Below are 26173 nucleotides of genomic sequence, written 5' to 3'. Positions count from 1 at the left end.
TTATAAAAAATTTAGAGTTTTCCTTCACTATGTGATTTTACTTAGAATTTAATCAATTAGAAAAAATAATAGTGTATTTATAATAGGATCCTGAATAATCTCATTTTTTTAAGTCACAAGCTTTCCTTTAGTAATTATCATAAAGGACCTTTGTCTTACCAGGAAAATTATATAAGGAATATAGTTTAATCTAAATGTTGCCTCACAGTTGATTGTTTTCACAGTGTGTATCCACTTTACTATGGCGAACAAATGGAACAACAGCAAATATCTGATAAAAACCAAAAGAACAAAAGCATAGAAAGATTAATGTAGAGACTAAGCTCTGTGTAGTCTTTGTTCATTGTTTTTAGCCCAGTACATGGTACATAATGGTTATGCAATGAATAACTTTTTTTGATGAATAATAAATATCTTCTAAATAGTATATTATGTAATAGCATGTTTTATAGGTTTAATTAGGTAATCAAATCTTAAAATACATTTCTAGAAAAATATTCGTGCTTTAATTTGTAGTGTTAGTTTTCCAATGACATGAAGATGAGATAAATTCAATCTCTAGGAGAGTCATTACATCACAGATAGCTGAACCCTATCTTAGCTATCTTTATAGCTAAGAAACCACATATAGAGTGAGTAGAGTTCAGTGGAGAAAAATAAAAACAAAGCCAAAATACATGTGCTTGAGCATGTTAGGTATTTTACAAACTTCTGAATCATTGATATTTGATATAACTAGATTTATATTTCATGGGAAAGTAAAATGAAATAATTTAAGCTAAGTCTTACTGAAAATATTAATTTTTGTTTCAACGCAGTTGAAGAGGTATAAATATTAAACGGCAAAAAAATTAATTACTATAAGAGAACCATCTGTATTGCCTTGATTCTGCTGATATCTAAACTTAAAGACGCTTTTAAAATACAGTTTGCCAAGATAATTGGTGTCCTCTTTGCTGTTCTTTTCTAGACATCTCTGTTTTTATTTTTACCTTAAGTTTCTGAATTTCTAAACATAGCCCTATTGACAATATGAGATTTTACATACTTATTGTCAAGCATTATAATTTCTTGATTGTCATTTCCAGCATTTTTTCCTCATATTGAATCCTTAAAAGAAGTGATCCTATAACTAAGTGAAGTGCTGATTCAGTGGACATGAAATGTCAGTCCCCACATGACATATCTGTCACATTAGCACAAGCATTGGCTAATAGAAGGCAGGGAGTAGTTTATAGAAAGAATTGTTTCTAGGTTTTTAATTACTTTGTGCTGTCAATTTACTACTACTAGAAAAAAATTAACAGAGAGTGCTCAGTTAACTAAAATGCAATAAGAGGTAAAATGGAGGGGGAAATCAAGTTTTAATTGGTAGCCAGAGCAAGATTTTTTTTTCTAGAAAACTGTCAAATAATAATAAAAAAAATCGCCACACTGACAGATTTTATTATAGTACATAACTGCCAATCACATGTAATGGAGAATAACATAATGTATCTGCTAAAATAAGATGGGTAACAGCTTATATCCTTGAAAATTTTAGTGATACAGAAATATATTTTCCTGAAGACCATGCTGAAAATGGTTATTTTATTTGAAATTTTATGTTTGTAAACAAACATTACGTTTCCCTGACAAGAATGGGTTTGGAATGTTCCAAATGAGTTTTAAAATGTACAGTATTTGTAGTTTGTAATTTCTCAAGGGAAGGAAGATATTCCTTTTGATTTTAGGCAAATGATAAAGAAAGATTATCCATAAGAGTTGCCCAGCTATTTCTAGAGTCACTAATACCTTTAACTTTGAGAATAATCATTGAGGTAGAGGAATGTGTTGGAAAAAGTAATAGATTGCAATCAGCTTAGAGTTCTGATTTAGTATCTGTGGGCAGATAATTTACATGAGCATTAAAAATTATACTAGATAAAGTGCTAATATGTCCTTAAAATTTCATGATTCTCAAAAGGCTAAACCATAAATATAAGCACTGTGTGACTGTTTCCTTAAGTAAATCTATTTCTGTGGTATCAAATTATTCCATGACTATCAGAGTTTGTATAAGTGGTATTGTGAAGTTATACTTGATTTACAAAAACTAGTCTTCTGCTTATTGATAGATTAAAAGTTGTATCTCTGCTATTTCCTTATTTATAATTGTTAAAACATAAATTTCCATCATCTGTAGTTTTTTGTTTTGATCTCCTACCTTTTCCAGCTCCTTCCCTTCTACTCTCACCCTAAGCTAACTTCCCTCTTTTCCTTTTTGTTTCACTATTTTTTTTTTAAAGATTTTATTTATTGACTTGAGAGAGGAGAGAGAGAGTGAGAGAGCATGAGAGGTGAGAGGGTCAGAGGGAGAAGCAGATTCCCTGCCGAGCAGGGAGCCCGATGCGGGACTCGATCCCAGGACTCCAGGATCATGACCTGAGCCGAAGGCAGTCGCTTAACCAACTGAGCCACCCAGGTGCCCCTTGTTTCACTATTAATAGCCATATAAATACTTGGCATCACTCTTTTATGGAATGTTAACAATAAAAATATGAAATGAAAACAATAAGCTTGTAAATTTAGAATGATAAGTATCAATAAAATTCAATAATATATGAAATTCATATTAAAATTACTTGAGAATAGAACTATTTATGAAAAAAATTGATCCAGTGTGGCATATTTGAAGAATAAGACAAGGTTTAACATCAGTAAGTCAATCTAGTTTACCTTAGTGATTATGTTAAGAATCACTGAGAATTCCCAACTAAAAAGAATAAAATATATTTAAAAGTTTCTTTTGCAAAGGATATAAATTGACTTTTGTCATAAAAATGTATATTTATACATATGTAAATATGCATACATACCTGAAAAAAATGGAATATGCATAAAGTGCAAGTATCTGAAGAAATCTCTAGATCTGTTCTTAATTTGTCACAGTATTTGGTAATACCTACAGTGATTTTTGTTGTTGTTGTTTATCTTGTTATTTTTGCCATTTGTTTTGTGAAACTCCATAGTAAAACCTTTTTAAAACATTCCAGTTATTTTTATGATGTTTAATAGATGTTTAAGGATTTTTCTAGGTTAATACATAATGAGTATTTGAAGATAAAGAAATTCAACATTTGTTAGTGGTTGAAAAGTTAATAAGGCCACTGGAATTCTGCTCAGAACCCTGGGCACGTTCTCAGGTTTATATCATATGTCCAGAGTTTATTATGTTCCTCACACTGTACTAAGAGCTTTATACACATTATACTCACAGCTGTTATGGTTGGTATGTGTTGGTATTATTACAAAGAGGCACATCTTGTTTTATCGTGCTTTGCTTTATTGCACTTTGTAGATAATGGTTTATCACAAACGAAAGGTGTGTGGCATTGAGCTGGTCTGTTGGTGTCATTTTTCCAAGAGCATTTGCTCACTTTCATGACTCTTATTTCAAGGTTTTTCATTATTTATTTATTTGTATGGTGATCAGTGATCTTTGATGTTACTATTGTAATTGTTTTGGAGAGCTACAAACCACCCATATAAGGTGGCAAACTTAATTGGTAAATGTTGTGTGTGTTCTGGCTGCTCTACTGACTGGCTCTTCCCCATCTCCCTTTTTCTCCTCCTTGGGCCTCTCTATTCCCTGAGATACAACAATATTGAAATTAGGCCAATTAATAACCCTACAATGACTTCTGAGTGTTTAAGTGAAAAGAAGAGTCACGTGTCTCTCACTTTAAATCAGAATCTAGGTATGATTAAGCTTAGTGAGGAAGGCACGTTGAAAGCTGAGATAGACCAAAAGCTAGGTGTCTTGCATGTTAGTGAAGTTGTGAATATAAAGGAAAAATTCTTGAAGGAAATTAAATGTGTTACTCCAGTGAACATGTGAATGATAAGAAAGCAAAACAGCCTTATTGTTGATGTGGAGGAAGTTTTTAGTGGTCTGGAAAGAAGATCAAATCAGCCACAACATTCCCCTAATCCAAAGTCTAATTCAGAGCAAGGCCCTGTCTCTTCTCAATTTTATGAAGGCTAGTGAGGAAGCTGTAGAGAAAAAGTCTGAAGCTAGTAGAGGTTGGTTCATACAGTTTAAGGAAAGAAGCTATCTTCATTACGTGAAAGTGCAAGATGAAGCACCAAGGGCTGGTATAGAAGTTACAGCAAGTTGTCCAAAACATCTACCTAAGATAACTAACGAAGATGGCTACACTAAACAACAGACTTTCAGTATAGACAAGTAGCTTTTTTTGGAAGAATATGTCATCTAGGAGTGCATAGCTAGAGAGATGTCAATGAATAACGCCTGGCTTCAAAGCTTGAAAGGACAGGCTGACTTTCTCCTCAGGGATTTAGGGTACCTGGTTACTTTAAGTTGAAGCTAATGCTCATTTACCATCCAAAAATTCTAGGGCCCTTAAGAATGATGTTAACCCTACTTTGCTTGTGCTCTATAAATGGAACCATAAAGCTTGGATAGCAGCACATTTGTTTACAACATGGTTTACTGAATATTATAAGCCCACTGTTGAGATACTGCTCAGGAAAAGAAGATGCCTTTTAAAATGCTGTTGCTTGTTGACAATGTGCTTGGTCACTCAAGAGCTCTGATGAAGATGTACAGTAAGGTTAATGTTGTTTTCATGTCTGCTAACACAATATCCATTCTGTAGCCCATGAATCAAGGAGCAATTTTGACCTTCAAATCTTACTAATTAAGAAATACATTTTAGGGGCTCTGGGTGGCCCAGTCTGTTAAGTGTGTGCCTTTGGCTCACGTCATGATCTTGGGGTCCTGGGATCCAGTCCCAGGTTAGGTACCCCGCTCAGAAGGGAGCCTTGTTGTCCCTTTCCCTCTGCCCCTCTCCCCTTCTGCTTGTGCTCTCTCTCTCAAATGAATGGGTAAAATCTTAAAAAAAAAAAAAAAAAGCATTTTATAAAAGGCTTTAGCTGCCAAATATAGTGCTTCCTTGATTTAGGCAAAGTAAATTGAAAACCTTCTAGCAAGATTCACCATTCTAGATGCCATTAAGAACATTCATGATTCATTGAAAGAGGTTAAAATATTTATAGAAACAGTTTGGAAGAAGTTGATTTCAACCCTCATGGATGATTTTGAGGGGGTCAAGACTTCAGTGCAGGAGGTAACTGCAGATGTGGAAAAAACTGGAGAATTGGAAAAGGCGCCTAAAGATGTGACTGAATTGCTGCAATCTCATGATAAAATTTTAGAAGAATGAGGAATTGTTTCTTAGGATGAGCAAAGAAAGTGAGATGGAATGTACTTCTTATGAAGGTGTTGTGAAGATCGTTGTAATGCTGACGTGTTTAGAATATTACATCTGCTTAGTTAATAAAGCAGTGACAATTAGTTGATAAAGCAATGACTTAAGTTTTTTTTTCCCTTAAGATTATATTTATTTATTTGACAGACAGAGAGCACAAGTAGGCAGAGAGGCAGGCAGAGAGAGAGGAGGAAGCAGGCTCCCTGCTGAGCAGAGAGCCCAATGCGGGGCTCGATCCCATGACCCTGAGATCATGACCTGAGCCTAAGACAGAGGCCTTAACCTACTGAGCCACCCAGGCGTCCCAATGACTCCAGTTTGAACGAACTTCTGCAATGGAAAAGGCTATCAAAGAGCTTCACATGTTATAGGGAAATCATTTGTGAAAGGAAGAGTCAACTGATGTGGCAGAACTTCTCTGTTGTCTTGTTTTAAGAAATTGTCACAGCCATGCCAGCCTTCAGTAAGTATCATTTTTCTTTGTCTGGATCAAAGGAATCACTACCTGTGGCAAGCTAAAGCCTTTTATAAAAGGGTCTCGTTGTATGCTTTTTCTGGAATTATTTAGGCCTTGTATTAACAATTTGTTACCTCTCATCTCCATATCATCTTTCATCAACTTCTCTGTGAAAGTAGAGCAGCTGAAACATCTTCACACTTTGTTACTAGAGGATACTATAGTGAACAAAGGCGTTTTCTTTCCGGGATCAGAGTGCTCCTCTCAAGGGCTTCTGAGACTCTAACTTATCTCAGTTCTGGTTCCTATAGTCAACAGTTTCTCTAGCCCTCAGCTTCTACAACCCACATGGCTAGTGGGGCCCCATACTGAAAACTTTTCTGGATATGCCCTCTGGTGGCCTCAGTGCAGTGCTGAAGACAAGCACTTCCCAATGAACAATGTCTCCTCAGCCTGGGCAATATTATAATGCATTCTGAGCTGTGGCATCTCCCTGTGGATGGCTTTCCTTCGGAGCTCCAGAGGATAATTTCTAGAAATTTCTGCAGGCCAAATACCATAGTGACTCCACCATCTAGCAAGCCACTACCCTTATGCTTAGAAGGATGGTGGGTTCTCTCTTCTTTTGGGGCTCAGCCCTATAGTTGATTGTTGCTCCCTGTATTTACTTCACATGTATTCTTTAGAGTTCTCTTTACCTTTAATAGCCAATACTTTGTTATTGAAATCTCTTGTTACAGTTAATAGTTCTTTTTTGTAAACTTTCCTGTTCAAATCACTGTGTTTTCTTTCTCCTGTTGGGATATCCTGACTGATAAAGGCCTAATTAGCTTAAGAATGATTAATGTAGTATGACATAGATTAACATTATCTTCATTGCTATATGTGGTAAAAGATACAGTTTTTAAAATTTTTTTAAATTTAAGATTTTTTAAAAAAGATTTTTATTTATTTGACAGACAGAGATCACAAGTAGGCAGAGAGGCAGGCAGAGAGAGAAGTGGGGGAAGCATGCTCCCTGCTGAGCAGAGAGCCAATGCAGGGCTGCATCCCAGGACCCTGGGATCATGACCTGAGCTGAAGGGAGAGGCTTTAACCCACTGAGCCATCCAGGTGCCCCTATAGATATTTATAATATGTATATTTTACTCTCATTTATTACTGTTCAGTCTTACCCCAGGCCTCTTGAGAAAGGAGTCTGAGAAAGAGACTGTTAGTTGCCTGTTATAATAGTCATCCGAATGTCTTCCTTAGCAAGAGAATTCTGTGTTTTTGAGGTGGAAACATTGTCTTCTAGAATAAAAAGTTTGTATTTACTACTCTTCTTAGAGTGACTATGTAAATAAAATTTGGCCAATACTTGTATAAAATAAAATGTTCCTTAAGGGGAGCTAACCTGAGGGACTTTTTTTTGTACCTGTCTGCCTTTCCTTTGTCCTCTGATCTGCAACTAGATCTGATGGCCACAGCTGCTAGAGTAGTCCTCTTGTATCACTAGGATCTTGTCACCGAAATGTATAAACCTGTTCCTCAATGTTTTTTACCGCAATTAAACCAGTTCTCACAGTCAACTTTTAACTTAGGCTATGAATTTTTTTTTTTTTTTTTTTTTTTTTAGTTGTATGTGTTTACATTTAAGCTCCGACTACTACAGACTGATTACTTTTGTTTTTTTTATTCTGGAGTTTCTCATTTGTCTGGCCTAATATACTAGAACATCAATGTTGTGATAAAATCAGATAGAAGGAAACTATGCTTGAATGTCAGATTTTATTTTCCATATTTGTAGTAGTCAGTAATTTTCTGAGGCTTTGTTAAGCACTCTGTGCAGAGTACTGCCATCTGCAGAAGAGCAGTCATGGAAGCATCAGAGTACATTAGGAAGGAGGTATTCTTACGTTCATAGGTGTTTTTGCTGTTTCCACTCATAACTATTCTTTTGTGCTCTTATTTTCAGCCATTTTCTCTCCAGGGTTTATGCTGGGTTTATTCTATTTTTCAAAGAAATGATTTCTTGCACTTGAGCTACTGAAACGTATCTGACATCAAAATGACATATCATTCACTTGTTTAAAAATCTTAAAAAGGACTCCCTAAGATTTGGGAGATTATAATATCACAATTTTCTAAGATTTACCACTGAGATACATTTTGTCCTATTTTGGTATTTACAGATTTCAAAGAGAAATAGGGGGAATTTCACTTCCAGTGAGGATGTAGTAAGAATGTGAAAAACTTTTATTTTGTTGGTAACAATAACAAAAGGAAATGGATAAAATAAAAATCACACTTTTACAAAAAAATACTTGTCTTTGAGGTTATGAAAGTCCTGAGCTTAAGGATGGTATGTTGAACTAAATTCTACAGATAGACAAATATTTATAGGTGGCCTGTGGGAACTTTCATACCTGAGGGCTATTGCCTGATTAGGGTTTGGATAGGAAGAGAAATAGACCTGAAGAGGCTTTGTAGTCTCTTTTAGGAAGGAACAAGCAAGGATTTTTAATAATAGTATGATTGAAAGATCAACTGAAATCTGGAGGATCCCCAAATGCAAAAATTAATTACTCGGTCTGATAATGAGCAACCTTCCCTGACCCAGATCTCAGAAATTTGCCAAGAAAACAATACTGGACAGGGATTGGAAAACATAAAATACATATACCCATGGACAGTCTTAAAGAATTTGGAGTTTAGGGCCATGCTAATTCAAAGTAGAATCAAAACTACTGAAAATTATATACATGAAACTAATATAACATTTTGTCAGTTACACTGGAATTAAAAAAAAAAAAAAGTGAAACTATTGCAAACTGTAACCCAAACATTACTCAGCTCAAATATTGGCAAATATTTGTTATGCAGCAATATTTGTGTCCTTGACATTGGCAGTATAGGAGATTGTTAGGCTAAGCAGAAGGAAATTTTAATATTGAAATACCAGTCTGCCTCAGTTCAGTTTGACTCTGAGAGAAATCTGAAGATCAGCTGCTTACGTTAATTACCAGAGATAGGAAAATTTTGTGCTCTCTTGCAGGGAGGTGGGGAGAGGTAAAAAAAAGAAGTAACAAATACATTCTTAATTTTCCACTCTTCCTTTAAACATAGTGTCTAAAATAGAATAAAAATAATGGAAATGCAACAAAATGGAACAGTTTGACTCTTTATCAGAAGAAAAATTAGTCACTAGGAAGTGACTCAAGGTCATGTAAATATTAATAGACAAGAACTTTAAAACAATAGGTGAAAGAATTTTCTAAAAACAAAAAAAAATCACAGATTCTGGGATGGAAATTTTCAGGAGAGAAATGGAAATGCTAAGAGAGATTTTATAGAATAGAGAATATAATGTTTGAAGTCAAATATTTATTGAATAACTTTAGTTGCATAAAAATTAGTGATTTGAAGACAGTTTAATAGAAATTAACCAGAATAAGACAAACTTAAGATATCAAACATCAGGGACCTATGGGAAAATATCAAGAGCTAAATAGATGTAATTGAGGTCTCAGGAGAATTGGTAGAGAAAAAAGTGGAACAGGAAAAAATTTTAAGACCTAATGCTTTCATGTGTTTTTAAGTTTGGTAAAGAACACACCCCTAGATTCAGGAAGCTCAGTAAACTTAAGTAGGATAATACAAAGGAAAGCAAATGTAAGCATACTGCTAAAAACAAAAGATGAAAAGAATCTTAAAAGTAATCAGAGAAAAGGACACATCTCCTACAGGAGCACAGGAATGATGAGAAATTTCTAATAAAAATAAATAGAAGTTATGAGACCATGGAATGATACTTAATATTGAAAAGAAAAAGAAAGAAGTCACTTTAGATTTCTATATCCAGCAAACACCAACTGATATTTTAACATATGGTATAACATTTTAGTTCTTATTGGTCAAGATATTCAAAGTATTACATATATAGTTTTGACTCTCTTTTTGTGTTCATGTGAGTGAGAAGAAAATCTCTCAACCCCTTCAGTTCCTCCTTTTCTCTTTGTACCTCTTCTAGAGAGGAAACTAATCTGATTGAGCCTGACTCTGACATTGAATTGGTCGATAGTGATTCTGGGATAAGACTGAACATGATTCTCTATGTCAAGTCTATTTATTCATGAGACTAGAATGATACTATGGCCAGGCCCTGGCCATTTTTGCTTCCTCTCCTTCAGCTTCAGTCCTACTTATATTCATTTATTCAAGCTGGTGTCATGTTCACATTATCTCTTTCTTTCACATGCCTTCTCATTTAGAGAGGCTGATGGCCTAGACAGATCTGGGGCAGAAGCTTACCTCATGTTCGGGACAGTCCTAGGTCAAGCTTTGGGTTCACACCAAATTTTCCAGAAAACTGAATGGGTTCAAATCCAGTCAATAACAGAGTGATCCTGGCCTTTTTGGGGATCTCATCGGGAATGTATTGACTTTGTTAAGGCAGAATCTCACATTCTTGAGTGCTGTCACCAAAGAATCATTATGTATTGTTATAGTGGGCAATCACTTTAGTAATAGAAACAGAAGCCCACAATTATACATAGAAATCTGTTGAGTAATAAATGCACTGAGTACATATATCCTGAGTACTGAATACTAGTTTAGTAAACTTACCTTAAAATCACTTTGTACAAAATTGTGATCAGTTTTAATTTGGATTTTAGGGGGCGCCTGGGTGGCTCACTGGGTTAAAGCCTCTGCCTTTGGCTCAGGTCATGATCTCAGGGTCCTGGGATTAAGCCCGGCATAGGGCTCTCTGCTCAGCAGGGAGCCTGCTTCCCTTCCTCTCTCTCTGCCTGCCTCTATGCCTGCTTGTGATCTGTCTGTCAAATAAATAAATAAATAATCTTTAAAAAAAATAATTTGGATTTTAGCTTATTCATAGCTTTTTCCTGACCATTATTCCAGTTAATAAAGTTGTAATTGGCATTTTTTCATGCATCTCTAATAAAGTATTAATAATAATGACTGAGGGGGGCGCCTGGGTGGTTCAGTGGGTTAAGCCGCTGCCTTCGGCTCAGGTCATGATCTCAGGATCCTGGGATCGAGTCCCGCATCGGGCTCTCTGCTCAGCGGAGAGCCTGCTTCCCTTCCTCTCTCTCTGCCTGCCTCTCTTGTGATTTCTCTCTGTCAAATAAATAAAATCTTTAAAAAAAAAAATAATAATGACTGAGGTATTGTAAATCCTGAAGTCGTCTATGAATTTTATAAAAAAGATTAAGTCTCATTTAGCATAGTTTTAGTGTTATTAAAGGAGTAATATACAACTAATGACATTTTTTAAAAGGAAACTGCATTCTGCACATTATTAGATTATAGGTTAACTATGCTTAATTCTCCTATTGTCTTTATACTTTATTAAAAATTTAGGAGAAAAATGCAAACGAAGAGGGGCAATGAGTGTTATCTATAATCCATCACCTCAAAATTGAAATTTTTATTGCAATATAACACCTTAAATGTAAAAATGAGATGATTAGGAGTTTAAAGAGGAAAAAAAATCAAATTTTCTGATAAACATTGAGGCATCACATACTATGCATTTGCAGGTCAGGTATCTTGGATTATTTTCCAAACCTAATACCCATAAAACGCTCAATGAAATTAATAGACCTGTTCATTTTAATGGGAATATATTATACTGAGAATGACTGCATGAATTCAGTATAGGCAAATGGTTAGCATCTCGTTTTGTTCACTTCTAATGCAATAAATATTTGGTGCTCACTGAGTAACTTACAAGAAAAAAGCAGTATAAAATATAGATATTTAAGAAATCTTATCCATACAAGTGGATAAAATTTTCTTCAGTTTCGATTTTTATAACTGTGTTATAAATTAAATAGACTTTTGGTTACTTTTAGAATAGTCCACTTACTGAAATGTTGTCTTAGAGTTCTTTGGAGTGGATAGATACATTATTTTTACTAAGTTTCAATATAATACAACACATAGAAAGTCTTGCCCATGAGACAGTGTTTTTGCCAGAGAGAGTACATATAGGACAGTGTGATGCCTGGTATATAAATATTATTGAATAAAAGAATAATGTGGATGAATCAAATCTATGGTTTCTTGTCTTCCATGGTACCATCCTGGATCTGGCCATCAAACAAATACAAAAACAATTCAAATAATGCCATATAGTCGATTCCAGTTGGGGGAGGTGAGGCTATAAAATTTTCTAAACTTTCAGAATACATTCATAATGAGAACTATTTTGATTATATCTTTGAATCCCATTAGGACTTGTCAACTTTTTACAGAACTGTGTTAGAAAAGAAGGAAGATGTATGAACTAAAAATCCACATGACGTAAACAAACCAGTTCTTTAGAATATAGTATGGAGAAAGGAATTTGATATTAAACTTACTGGAAAAGAGTGATAATAGATACAAAATGCATTTTCTTGGCTTAAATCTTGGCAGAACACTTATATCTGTCTTTCTGGGACACTGTTATTTTATTTGCAAACTTGTTATTAAATTTGCAAACTAGAATAACCCAATGAGGATGTAATTGACATTATTATCAATATCAATATACTATATTATAACTTACCTACTTAGAGGAATTGTTGCCAGAGGTTTTCAACTAAGTCAGATGTGTCACATTCTTTACATGATTTACTTTCAAAATAAGTTAGGATTTCAGAGCATTCTGTCCAGTAATGACTATCCCTGGTTTAAGTACGTTTCCCTGTGACTATACTCAGAAGGCATGGAATATAAGACTATATATAATATAGTCTAATAAAAATAGTTATATATAACAAGATTCTAATAGACTATATTATTAGAATCTTATATATAATAATATAAGTAATGACTATCCCTGGTTTAAGTAGGTTTCCCTGTGAATATATGCAGAAGGCATGGAATATAAGAGACTTCTACACAGTGGCCATGTTGAGTTATAGCCCATGTGTGTAAAACTAGTTGTTCTGGGGGCGCCTGGGTGGCTCAGTGGGTTAAGCCTCTGCCTTCGGCTCAGGTCATGATCTCAGGGTCCTGGTATCGAGCCCCGCATCGGGCTCTCTGCTCAGTGGGGAGCCTGTTTCTCCCTTTCTCTCTGCCTGCCTCTCTGCCTCCTTGTGACCTCTCTCTCTGTCAAATAAATAAATAAATAAAATATTAAAAAAAAACTAGTTCTGTGTTTTAGGGGTATACACAAAAGAATAACAGTCATATCATCGACCACAGAAGGCCTTTTGTCTTTAACACTCAAAGGAAATTAAATTCATTGTAGCTGCTGTTTGTGGAGAGTAAAAAAATGGAGATCAATAAATGCACTAGGAAAGTCCACTGGTCGTGTGTGTGTGTGTGTGTGTATGCACATGCACACATATGTTTGTATGTGTATGCTAAGTCTAGAAAATACTGAAGGATATAATAAAGGAATGACTTGCATCTCTGTGCAAATGTATACATTTAGATTTTTACATATTTGATTAAAAGAGATGTAAGACATTATTTAGAAATGGAATTATTAAAATTTGATGAGAGAATTACTTTAACATTTTTACAGTATTAGAAGGCCCACGATTGAATGGACATGCAGGTTGAAGTTTTAGCTGCTGCTTCATATCACCAGCTGCTGCTTTAGACCCTGTTCTTTACTCCAAGATTCCAGGTAAAACAGCATTATGTCCTGTATTTTGCTTCTCTGAGAACGTCACAGATGGGTCAAATAAGAATTCCCACATCATCTAAGAAAAGTGTCGTAAGTACCTCCTTTAAAAGGAGATGGTATTTATTAACCCCTTGAAAGGTACTTTTACCTTTTTATGAATAGAATGGATATTAAGAACGGACTCAAATTTTATTTTCCTTAAACACTCAACAGACTGTAGGTATGATATTTTTTTTTTCTTGTCACGTGGTTTTTGTAAGGATACTGATAATTCCCCTGGTCTTTGCTGTTCCCAGTGCAGATGATGTATCCACATGACATAATCCTGACTAGAGCACATCACATGCAGTGCAGAGACACCTGGAAACCATAACTGTATTACGGAGCCTAAACTATGCAAGAAACTGTCTCCAGCCAACCCCATGTTCATATAACTGCAATTCAGATAATCACCAGCCCATTAGCAGTGCTCAAAACTGAGTTTTTCCTAACATAGGACAAAGCCAGCCTGCAGTCTTTTATCTTTACAGGATCTACCACATTCTTCTCCCTAGGAGCCTGTTCCTGAGGTTTTACCTGACACTGTGCAAATGGGATTCCCACTTAACAGCAAAACGTCTTCACAAAGCATTCCATCTTTTGGTATCTGATTCGAGACAAAGAGAAACAGCTGCAAAGACCTCAGTTGGGGGCAAAACAAAATCACTAGAGATACAAATTCATAGCTGAAAGTGACCAAGACAACTGTTAGCCTTCTGGGAATTTACAGGTACCTATTGGTCTCGTATTTTCACACAGGCTACAGGTGGAATGTGGAGCACATGTTCTCTAAGATGCAGTGTTACTGTAGTTGACATCCAGAACTAAAAAGAGTAATTACTTCCAAAAAAATATTTATTTATTTAGTGTGTTGCAGGGTGGAGGTTGAGGGAGACAGAGAATCCCAAACAGTCTCCATGCACAGCACAGAGCCCAACATAGGGCTTGTTCTCAAACCTGAGATCATGAACTGAGCTGGAATCAAGAGTGGGATGCTTAGCCCACTAAGCCACCCAGGTGCCCTCCCCTTTTTTTTTTCTTCTTCTTTTTTTAATTTCTATTTTTTTCTATAAACATATAATGTATATTTATCCCCAGGGGTACAGGTCTGTGAATCACCAGGTTTACACACTTCACAGCACTCACCATAGCACATACCCTCCCCAATGTCCATAACCCCCCTCCCTCTCTCCCAACCCCATCTCTCCCTAGCAAGCCCCAGTTTGTTTTGTGAGATTAAGAGTCACTTATAGTTTGTCTCCCTCCCAATCCCATCTTGTTTCATTTTTTCTTCTCCTATCCCCCAACCCCCATGTTGCATCTCCATGTCCTCATATAAGGGAGATCATATGATAGTTGTCTTTCTCCGATTGACTTATTTCACTAAGCATGATACCCTCTAGTTCCATCCATGTCATCGCAAATGGCAAGATTTCATTTCTTTTGATGGCTGCATAGTATCCCATTGTGTATATATACCACATCTTCTTTATCCATTCATCTGTTGATGGACATCTAGGTTCTCTCCATAGTTTGGCTATTGTAGACATTGCTGCTATAAACATTCGGGTGCACAAGCCCCTTCGGATCACTACGTTTGTATCTTTAGGGTAAATACCCAGTAGTGCAATTGCTGGGTCGTAGGGTAGTTCTATTTTCAACATTTTGAGGAACCTCCATGCTGTTTTCCAGAGTGGTTGCACCAGCTTGCATTCCCACCAACAGTGTAGGAGGGTTCCCCTTTCTCCGCATCCTCGCCAGCATCTGTCATTTCCTGACTTGTTAATTTTAGCCATTCTGACTGGTGTGAGGCGATATTTCATTGTGGTTTTGATTTGTATTTTCCTGATGCCAAGTGATGTGGAACACTTTTTCATGTGTCTGTTGGCCATCTGGATGTCGTTGCAGAAATGTCTGTTCATGTCCTCTGCCCATTTCTTGATTGGATTATTTGTTCATTGGGTGTTGAGTTTGCTAAGTTCCTTATAGATTTTGGACACTAGCCCTTTATCTGATATGTCGTTTGAAAATATCTTCTCCCATTCTGTCAGTTGTCTTTTGGTTTTGTTAACTGTTTCCTTTGCTGTGCAAAAGCTTTTGATCTTGATGAAATCCCAATAGTTCATTTTTGCCCTTGCTTCCCTTGCCTTTGCCAATGTTCCTAGGAAGATGTTGCTGCGGCTGAGGTCGAAGAGGTTGCTGCCTGCATTCTCCTCAAGGATTTTGATGGATTCCTTTCTCACATTGAGGTCCTTCATCCATTTGGAGTCTATTTTCGTGTGTGGTGTAAGGAAGTGGTCCAATTTCATTTTTCTTCATGTGGCTGTCCAATTTTCTCAATACTGTTTGTTGAAGACACTGTTTTTTTTTTTTTTTTTTTTCCATTGGACATTCTTTCCTGCTTTGTTGAAGATTAGTTGACCATAGAGTTAAGGGTCTATTTCTGGGCTCTCTATTCTGTTCCATTGATCTATGTGTCTGTTTTTGTGCCAGTACCATACTGTCTTGATGATGACAGCTTTGTAATAGAGCTTGAAGTCCGGAATTGTGATGCCACCCACTTTAGCTTTCTTTTTCAATATTTCTTTGGCTATTCGAGGTCTTTTCTGGTTCCACATAAATTTTAGGATTATTTGTTCCATTTCTTTGAAAAAAATGGATGGTATTTTGATAGGGATTGCGTTAAATGTGTAGATTGCTTTAGGTAGCATAGACATTTTCACAATATTTATTCTTCCAATCCAGGAGCATGGAACATTTTTCCATTTCTTTGTGTCTTCCTCAATTTCTTTCATGAGTACTTTATAGTTTTCTGCATATAGATTCTTAGCCTCTTTGGTTAGGTTTATTCCTAGGTATCTTATAGTTTTGGGTGCAATTGTAAATGGGATTGACTCCTTAATTTCTCTTTCTTCTGTCTTGTTGTTGGTGTACAGAAATGCAACTGATTTCTGTGCATTGATTTTATATCCTGACACTTTACTGAATTCCTGGACAAGTTCTAGCAGTTTTGGAGTGGAGTCTTTTGGGTTTTCCATATATAGTATCATATCATCTGTTAAGAGTGATAGTTTGACTTCTTCTTTGCCGATTTGGATGCCTTTAATTTCTTTTTGTTGTCTGATTGCTGAGGCTAGGACTTCTAGTACTATGTTGAATAGCAGTGGTGATAATGGACATCCCTGCCGTGTTCCTGACCTTAACGGAAAAGCTCTCAGTTTTTCTCCATTGTGAATGATATTTGCGGTGGGTTTTTCATAGATGGCTTTGACAATATTGAGGTATGTGCCCTCTATCCCTACACTTTGAAGAGTTTTGATCAGAAAAGGGTCCTGTACATTGTCAAGCACTTTTTCAGCATCTATTGAGAGTATCATATGGTTCTTGTTCTTTCTTTTATTAATGTGTTCTATCACACTGATTGATTTGCGGATGTTGAACCAACCTTGCAGCCCTGGAATAAATCCCACTTTGCCATGGTGAATAATCCTTTTAATGTACTGTTGAATCCTATTGGCTAGTATTTTGGTGAGAATTTTCACATCTGTGTTCATCAAGGATATTGGTCTGTAGTTCTCTTTTTTGGTGGAATCCTTGTCTGGTTTTGGGATCAAGGTGATGCTGGCCTCATAAAATGAGTTTGGAAGTTTTCCTTCCATTTCTGTTTTTTTGGAACAGTTTCAGGAGAATAGGAATTAGTTCTTCTTTAAATGTTTGGTAGAATTCCCCTGGGAAGCCGTCTGGCCCTGGGCTTTTGTTTGTTTGTGGAGATTTTTGATGACTGTTTCAATCTCCTTACTGGTTATGGCTCTGTTGAGGTTTTCTATTTCTTCCTGGTTCAGTTGTGGTAGTATATATGTTTCTAGGAATGCATCCATTTCTTCCAGATTGTCAAATTTGTTGGTGTAGAGTTGCTCATAGTATGTTCTTATAATTGTCTGTATTTCTTTGGTGTTAGTTGTGATCTCTCCTTTTTCATTCATGATTTTATTGATTTGGGTCCTTTCTCTTTTCTTTTTGATGAGTCTGGCCAGGGGTTTATCAATCTTATTGATTCTTTCAAAGAACCAGCTCCTAGTTTCATTGATTTTTTCTGTTGTGTTTTTTTGGTTTCTGTTTCATTGATTTCTGCTCTGATCTTTATGATTTCTCTTCTCCTGCTGGGTTTAGGGTTTCTTTCTTGTTCTTTCTCCAGCTCCTTTAGGTGTAGGGTTAGGTTGTGTACTTGAGACCTTTCTTGTTTCTTGAGAAAGGCTTGTACCACCATATATTTTCCTCTCAGGACTGCCTTTGCTGTGTCCCACAGATTTTGAACCGTTGTGTTTTCATGATCATTTGTTTCCATGAATTTTTTCAATTCTTCTTTAATTTCCTGGTTGACCCATTCATTCTTTAGAAGGATGCTGTTTAGTCTCCATGTATTTGGGTTCTTTCCAGCTTTCCTCTTGTGATTGAGTTCTAGCTTCAGAGCATTGTGGTCTGAAAATATGCAGGGAATGATCCTAATCTTTTGATACCGGTTGAGACCTGATTTGTGACCCAGGATGTGATCTATTCTGGAGAAGGTTCCATGTGCACTAGAGAAGAATATGTATTCTGTTGCTTTGGGATGAAATGTTCTGAATATATCTGTGATTTCCATCTGGTCCAGTGTGTCATTTAAGGCCTTTATTTCCTTGTTGATCTTTTGCTTGGATGATCTGTCCATTTCAGTGAGGGGAGTGTTAAAGTCTCTGACTATTATTGTATTATTATTGATGTGTTTCTTTGATTTTGTTATTAAATTGTTTATTAGTTGGCTGTTCCCACGTTAGGGACATAGATATTTAAAATTGTTAGATCTTCTTGTTGGACAGACCCTTTGAGTATGATATAGTGTCCTTCCTCATCTCTTATTATAGTCTTTGGCTTAAAATCTAATTGATCTGATATAAGGATTGCCACCCCAGCTTTCTTCTGATGCCCATTAGCATGGTAAATTGTTTTCCACCCCCTCACTTTAAATCTGGAGGTGTCTTCGCGTCTAAAATGGGTTTCTTGTAGGCAACATATAGATGGGTTTTTTTTTTTATTCATTCTGATACCCTGTGTCTTTTGATTGGGGCATTTAGTCCATTAACATTCAGGGTGACGATTGAGAGATATGAGTTTAGTTCCATTGTATTGCCTATAAGGTGACTGTTACTGTACATTGTCTGTTACTTTCTGATCTACTACTTTTAGGGTCTCTCTTTGCTTAGAGGACCCCTTTCCATATTTCCTGTAGAGCTGGTTTGGTGTTTGCAAATTCTTTCAGCTTTTGTTTGGCCTGAAAGCTTTTTATCTCTCCTTCTATTTTCAATGATAGCCTAGCTGGATAGAGTATTCTTGGCTACATATTTTTTCTCGTTTAGTGCTCTGAATATATCATGCCAGCTCTTTCTGGCCTGCCAGGTCTCTGTGGATAAGTCTGCTGCCAGTCTAATATTTTTACCATTGTATGTTACAGACTTCTTTTCCCGGACTGCTTTCAGGATTTTCTCTTTGTCACTAAGATTCGTAATTTTTACTATTAGGTGACGGGGTGTGGACCTATTCTTGTTGACTTTGAGGGGGGTTCTCTGCACCTCCTGGATTTTGATGCTTGTTCCCTTTGCCATATTAGGAAATTCTCTCCAATAAATCTCTCCAATATACCTTCTGCTCCCCTCTCTCTTTCTTCTTCTTCTCAATCCCAATTATTCTAATGTTGTTTTGTCTTATGGTGTCACTTATCTCTCGAATTCTCCCCTCGTGGTCCAGTAGCTGTTTGTCCCTCTTTTGCTCAGCTTCTTTATTCTCTGCCATTTGGTCTTCTATATCACTAATTCTTTCTTCTGCCTCATTTATCCTAGCAGTGAGCTAGCTTTATTGATTTCAACTTGGTTAGATTTTAGTTCTTTAATTTCTCCAGAAAGGGCTTCTATATCTCCAGAGAGGGTTTCTCTAATATCTTCCATGCCTTTTTCGAGCCTGGCTAGAACCTTCAAAATCATCATTCTGAACTCTTGATCTGACATATTACCAATGTCTGTGTTGGTAAGGTCCCTAGCCTTCGGTACTGCCTCTTGTTCTTTTGTTTGTGGTGTTTTTTTCCGCCTTGTCATTTTGTCCAGATAAGAGGATATGAAGGATCAAATAAAATACTAAAAGGGTGGCAAAGACCCCAGAAAAATGCACTTTAACCAAATCAGAAGAGACCCCAAATTGTGGGGGGGAGAAAGGGTATAAAAAGAGGTTCAGAAAAAAAAAATTAAAAATAAAACAAAGAAAAAATATAAAAAAGAAAGAAAAAATATATATTTTAGATAAACTAGTCAAAAAACATTAAAAAAGAAAAGGGTAAAAAGTTTTAAAAAATTTAGCAGAAGAAGACAAAAGAAAGAAAAAAATTGAAAAAAATTGAATTAACCGCAAGACTAAAGAATCATGGGGAGAAAGCCATGAGTTCTGTGCTTTGCTTTCTCCTCCTCTGGAATTCTGCTGCTGTTCTAGGTATTAAACTTGCTTTCCTTGATAGATGAACTTCGTCCTGGCTGGATATTTTGTTGATCTTCTGGAGGAGGGGCCTCTTGTAGTGACTCTCAAGTGTCCTTGCCCAAGGCGGAATTGCACCGCCCTTACCGGAGGACTAAGGGACTAGTCCCTTAGACTAAGGACTACTTACTGGACTAAGTAATCTGCTCGAGTTCGCTTTTGGGAGCTTCTGTTCCCTGAACGCTTTCCATAGAGTTCCGGAGGACGGGAATGAAAATGGCGGCCTCCCAGTCTCCAGCCCGGAGAAGCCGAGAGCCCGGGGCCCCACTCCTCAGTGCGTCCCCAGAGGACAGCACCCAGTCATTCCTGTATCCCCAGCCTCCAGCCACGCTTCGAGCTCACCCAGCCCGCGACCGTTTCAAGGTAACCCCGAGCTGAGAGTTCAGTCCTCGGCTCTGTCTCTGTAGCTGGCTTCTCCGTTCTAACACCTGCAAGCTCTGTGACACTCTGACACCCCTGATCCTTGTGTGATCCTGCGGGACCTGGGGCCATGCTGACCCCGCATGGGCTTCACCCCGGTTTAGCCTCTGGAGCATTGTCCCTCAGTGGAACAGACTTTTAAAAGTCCTGATTTTGTGCTCCGTTGCTCCGCCGCTTGCCCGGAGCCGGCCCCTCCTCCCACGGACTATCTTCCCGTCGTTTTGGATTCTCTTCTCTGCCAGTCCTACCTTTCATATAGTGGTTGATTTTCTGTTTCTAGAATTGCTGTTCTTCCTCTCTTCGATCTCCCATTGGATTTGTAGGTGTTTGCAATGTTTAGATAAGCTATCGAGCTGATCTCCTGCTACCTGATGTAGTCTCAGCCTGCTACTTCTCCATCATCTTGACTCCTCCCCCGGTGCCCCTCTTTTTTTAATCTTTGGAGTTTATCTTACTGAAATATAAATTACATATCATTTGGAAAATAGAATTGTCAGAGGAAAGAAAGACAAGCCTTTCCAAGAAAGAAATGCCTCACTGCCAAGTATTTGAAGTATCTTATGAAAATTGGAACCTCTCCTGGCACTTTACCTTTCCCCTTCATTTAAGGCTTTAAGGAATACTGGGTGATAGATATATTTACCACATAAGTAAATAATCAAAAGAATACTAGAAAATGGGGCATTTTATCAAAAAAGTTCAAGGTTGGTGGTATCTCTTAACACCATTGCTTTAGGTTATTCTGGGAAAGCTGGAATTCATGAGAAATTTGTGACATGCCATTTTTGCTAACATTGTGTGACTATTAGAACCTTGTCAACGTGATGCAGGGGAAAGCTTTCTAGAATTGCTCTTTTTTACACACCAGTGGCCTTCTTCCCCATACTATCTTACCCTTTCAGTGAGGAGGACCTAGAGAAGAATTAACTAAGGAGGGAATCTGATCATGAATTTTTAGTTGATTGATGATATCCAAGCAACTCAGATGCCCTTTATAAAGTATCTGGGCACAGTGTGTAACTGATATTCTCCCTTTGGTTTAAAGCCAGAGGCAATAAATCTATTTAATACCTTTGAGTTTTATGGGTTTCTCCTGAAGAATTTCTCCTATACTAATGACGTCTTAAGTGTGTGCTGTTTTCTTACCTCAGACTCATTTAAGCTTTAGATTTCAATGGTGACTATCTTTTATCACTCAGTAATGGACGAAAGCAGTAGCTGAAAGTGTTTGCGAAAATACATATTTCTGTATGAGAAGTGTCTAACAGCTTTCCCTTCTATAACTGAATCTAGCAGATAGCATTCTGTATTTCTGTTAGCTGGCAGGAAGATTCAGAACTTTCCACTTTCTCCTTCAAATGCTGATTTAGAAGAGCTCAGGGTACTTTATCAGGGCATGCATCCTTCACAAACTGTGAGGACCTGCCTGCACCTACCTGTGCCTTGAACGCACACCTATAATAAAAAATTCTCCTAAAGTTTATATAGGATGTTAATATTTATAATGCCTAGTGATAAGTTTGAATAAAATTTGAGCTTTTAGGAAAAACAGAGTATTCTTTTTATAGGCGGGTTCTTCAAGTCAGCTTTTGGCAAATTGGAAAGACATTTGGGGATATTTGAAGTTTTTCTCCTGGGGAAAAATATCCAGTGCTATTGGTTTTCAATAATGTAAGTGGGAAGTTGCTTTCTAAGGAGAAGGAGTTAGGCTTGGGCAATCTACAGAAAGCACGGCTTGCTTCTATGGAAAGCAGTTAGGTAAATATGGTAAAGCACCTAATTCTCAAGCCCTGGAATCCCTTCAAAAAGTTTACATTTGCAACAGCGTGGATGAAACTAGAGGGTATTATGCTGAGTAAAATAAGTCAATCAGAGAAAGACAATTACATGATCTCCCCAATATGAGGAAATTGAGAGGCAGGGTGGGATGGGGGAGGTCATGGGGGGGAAGGGAGGGGAAAATGAAACAGGATGGGACTGGGGAGGGAGACAAACCATAAGAGACTCTTAATCTCAGGAAACGAACTGAGGGTTGCTGGGGGGCGTTGGGGTAGAAGGGATAGGGTGGCTGAGTTATGGACATTGGGGAGGGTATGTGCTATGGTGAGTGCTGTGTATTGTGTAAGACTGATGACTTACGGGTACAAGTAGACCTGTACCCTGAAGCAAATAATGCATTGTATGTTAAAAAAAAAAAAATTACATTGTTGGCCAGAACAGGACAGCAGCTCAGCTTCATCTATGAATATCCAGGAAGACCAGATAAATTTGCTGCATGTGGCTAAGAATGGAGTGTGACTAGTGCTCAGTCTATTTAAAGTAGGAAGGGTTCTTTGTTTATGTGACAAAAATTTGATAATCTTCATAGACTGTTACTCTTAATATCTGCAAATAGAAAAGATATTGCTATGAATTCAATAATGCTTTTAAATAAGTGAGATTTTATTTATCACCATATTATTAATACACATTCACAAAATAGTGGCCTGATCTTACAAATTAAATCTCTTCAGGTCTCTGCAGTCTGTAGTTATAGGTGAATTAAGTTATTTCTAGTCTAGGTAATTCTGAGAATTTCTGTGATTTTCTCACATGCAGGCACAAACATCCCTTCTATGTTCTTCCACTCCAGAGCCCCTCATTACTAATGTGTATTACTACTAAAAAAGTCACATGATGGTGACTGCCCGATGCAAGCCCTGCAATATTTCCACATACCAAAAGATGAGTAGCTTATTGATGATGGGTCAAAAGAGATGGTGGATGGGCTCAACACAGGGAAGCTGAGTAGAACAGTAGTTAGCAGAGGGCTTGAGAGAGCACCATCTAGAGCGCTCCTCCAGCATTAATTAAACCTGGGCATTGTGGGTAGGTATTTGGCCCTGGTGAACCTTTCAGGTGAGCAAAGATTATGTTCTCTTGCTTCAGGCATCGTATCATCCTCCATGTTCTGGTTCCATGTTCTAGAAGGCTGACCAAATTGTTGATCTCCTCTTCAGAAGTTGGGGTGTGTGTGTATTTGTGTGTGTGTGTAAATTTTATGGTTTAAACAACCAATAATTACTGTTTGTACAATAAAGATTTTTATCTTTTTTCTCAGATAAGTCTGATAATTCAGTTTCATCAGATTTTAGTTTCAATATATGGCTTAATATTGCTTTCTCCTAATTTCTCATATTGACATTATAATTATATGCTATAATTATATAGTCCGTAAGAAAATATATGAGAATTATTTGCAAGATAAGATTAACAGGAAGCCAAAAGGTGAAAACAAAATTTATCTGTCAATGGATGAATAAACAAAATGTGGTATATCCATAAAATGGAATATTATTCAGCCACAAATGAGCCTTGAAAATATAATGCCAAATGGTAAGCCGTGAAAGTATATGAGCCTTGAAAACATAATGCAAAGTGAAAGAAGCCAGACTTGAAAGGTAATGTATTGTATGATTTCATTTATATGAAATATCCAAAATAGGTATAAACACAGAACTAAAACAAACAGATTGATGATGGCCAGGGGCTGGGAAAAAGAAAGGCTGGAGAATGACTGCTTAATGGGAATGGGTTTTCACTGGGGCGATGAAAAAATTTTAAAACTTGATAGAAGTGAATGTACCACAAAATTGTGCATGTACTGAGGGCCACTAAATAGTATACTGTATAGTGGTTACTTTTGTGTTATATAAATTTCACCTTCCCTCAAATTAAAAAGCATTAATAGTATATTTCTATTTGTTCCTAAAGTAATTTGTTAATTAAAAAATTAATCCTTTAATAATTTTTGCATTACTTAGGTTGTAAAAATCTCAGTTGAATTTGAATTGTTTAATTTAGTGATAATGATAATATGTGAGATATTCTGATGGGAACCAGAAGACTTTGTTCTCTATACCCAGCATGTCTTTTGATCAAGACATCCTCAGGACTAATCAGAGGAAGTGAAAAATCTTCAGTGTCACAACATTTTTGTACCAGCCTCAGGTCTTTTACTTTCAGCAGTGTCTTTTTGCCATAATCTATGTATTAATTAGGGTATCTGCCAGGAAAGATGGGGTTATGCTACAGTAACACTCCCCATATCTCAGTGGCTTACTGCAACAAAATTTATTTCTCACTCATACTCTGTCTATTACTGGTCAGCTGGTCAGCTTATCACAGACCATTAGTATATCCATCATTGCTAATGGTTTTGTTGGCCAGACTAGAGGGAAAAAAATATTCCTGGCAGCAATCAAAGGAATCCATTCATAATGGTAGTTACATATCATTGTTTTTCTTAAGTCATTAATCATAACTACTCATATAATCTCATATAACCTCAAGGGGACCAGGAAGTACAGTACTTACTCTGTGCCCAGGAGTTAAAGAACTGAAAATAATAGCAAATAGCACTAATGACTACCATTATGAGTTAGCATGATCTTCTAGGTTTTCAATTAGACCAACTTTCCAAATAATCTATCACATACTTTAAAACTACTTGTCATCTCTTTCTTTCTGTTGTTAAAAGCCCTGCATCCTTTAGATTCCCATTTATACTTTCAACTACAGTGTTTCTCAAATTTTATTCAGATTGTATCTTTGGTGATACATGTGGAAGGAAATTTTAACAGCAGTTTAAAATTACTGGTATATTGGGGTGCCTAGGTGGTTTTTTCAGTTAAGCATCTGTCTTCAGCACAGGTCATGATCCCAGGGTCCTGGAATCAAGTCCTGCCATCGGGCTACCTGCTTGAAGGGGCAGAAAGCCTGCTTCTCTCTCTGATTGCTGCTCCTCCTGCTTATGCTCTCTCTCTCTCCCTGACAAATAAATAAAATCTTTTTTTTTTTTTTTAAAGATTATATCCATCTGTTTGACAGAAAGAGAGATCATAAGCAGGCAGAGAGAGAGGCAGAGGAGGGGGGAAGCTGGGCTCCGCACTGAGCAGAGAGCCCCATTCAGGACTCGATCCCAGGACACCGAGATCATGACCTAAGCTGAAGGCAGAGAGGCCTAACCCACTGAGCCACCCAGGCACCCAAATAAAGTCTTCTAAAACCAAAAACCAAAAAGATTACTGAGATTTAGAACATTGATCAGCTACAAAAAATTTCTCCCAATTTTCTCAGTATTCTATGCAGTAGGTTACTCTATTAAACAATGCTGTCATCTTTAAATTGTCCATTGAGCTGATCTCCTTGTCATTTCTTCCAGAAATAACTAATTCTCTTTGGTGCTTGATTAATGATAAATTATATTACTTAGAGTATTTTATACGTCAGTCTCATTTCAATGTTTTATCTTATAAAAACATCATCATAAAAGTGTATCTTCTCAGAGAAGAAGTAAAATTTATACCTTAATCAAAATTTGATGGTACACAAAGAAGGGCACATTCCACCTCTCTTTGTTGTTATCGTTTGCTTTCATGCAGGCCATTCACTACCATTGATTGAAGGTTTTGGGATTTGATGCAAAGTATTGTCCCAAAGTTACTATAATATCTATATGATACTATATATGGATATATATATATATCCATATGATACTATGATACTATATGATATGATATGATACTATATATGGATATATATATGTGTGTTTGTGTGTGTGTGTGTGTGTATGTATGTATAGTTACTACATATTGTATAGTTAATATATATCCATATGAATCGTACATGATACTGTTTAGTCTGACATTTCCTTGCCTTCTGAAATTATTTTCCCCTTTATCTCCACTTCCCTTGAGACACCACTTCCTTACTGTCTCTGTACCTTGTCATCACCCAAACCTGACACCTTACCTTTTGTTT

This window comes from Meles meles, chromosome 5 (genome assembly GCF_922984935.1).
Source record: "Meles meles chromosome 5, mMelMel3.1 paternal haplotype, whole genome shotgun sequence".
Taxonomy (NCBI): domain Eukaryota; kingdom Metazoa; phylum Chordata; class Mammalia; order Carnivora; family Mustelidae; genus Meles; species Meles meles.
The sequence above is the reverse complement of the archived record's forward strand: the minus strand, read 5'-3'. Positions refer to the sequence as shown.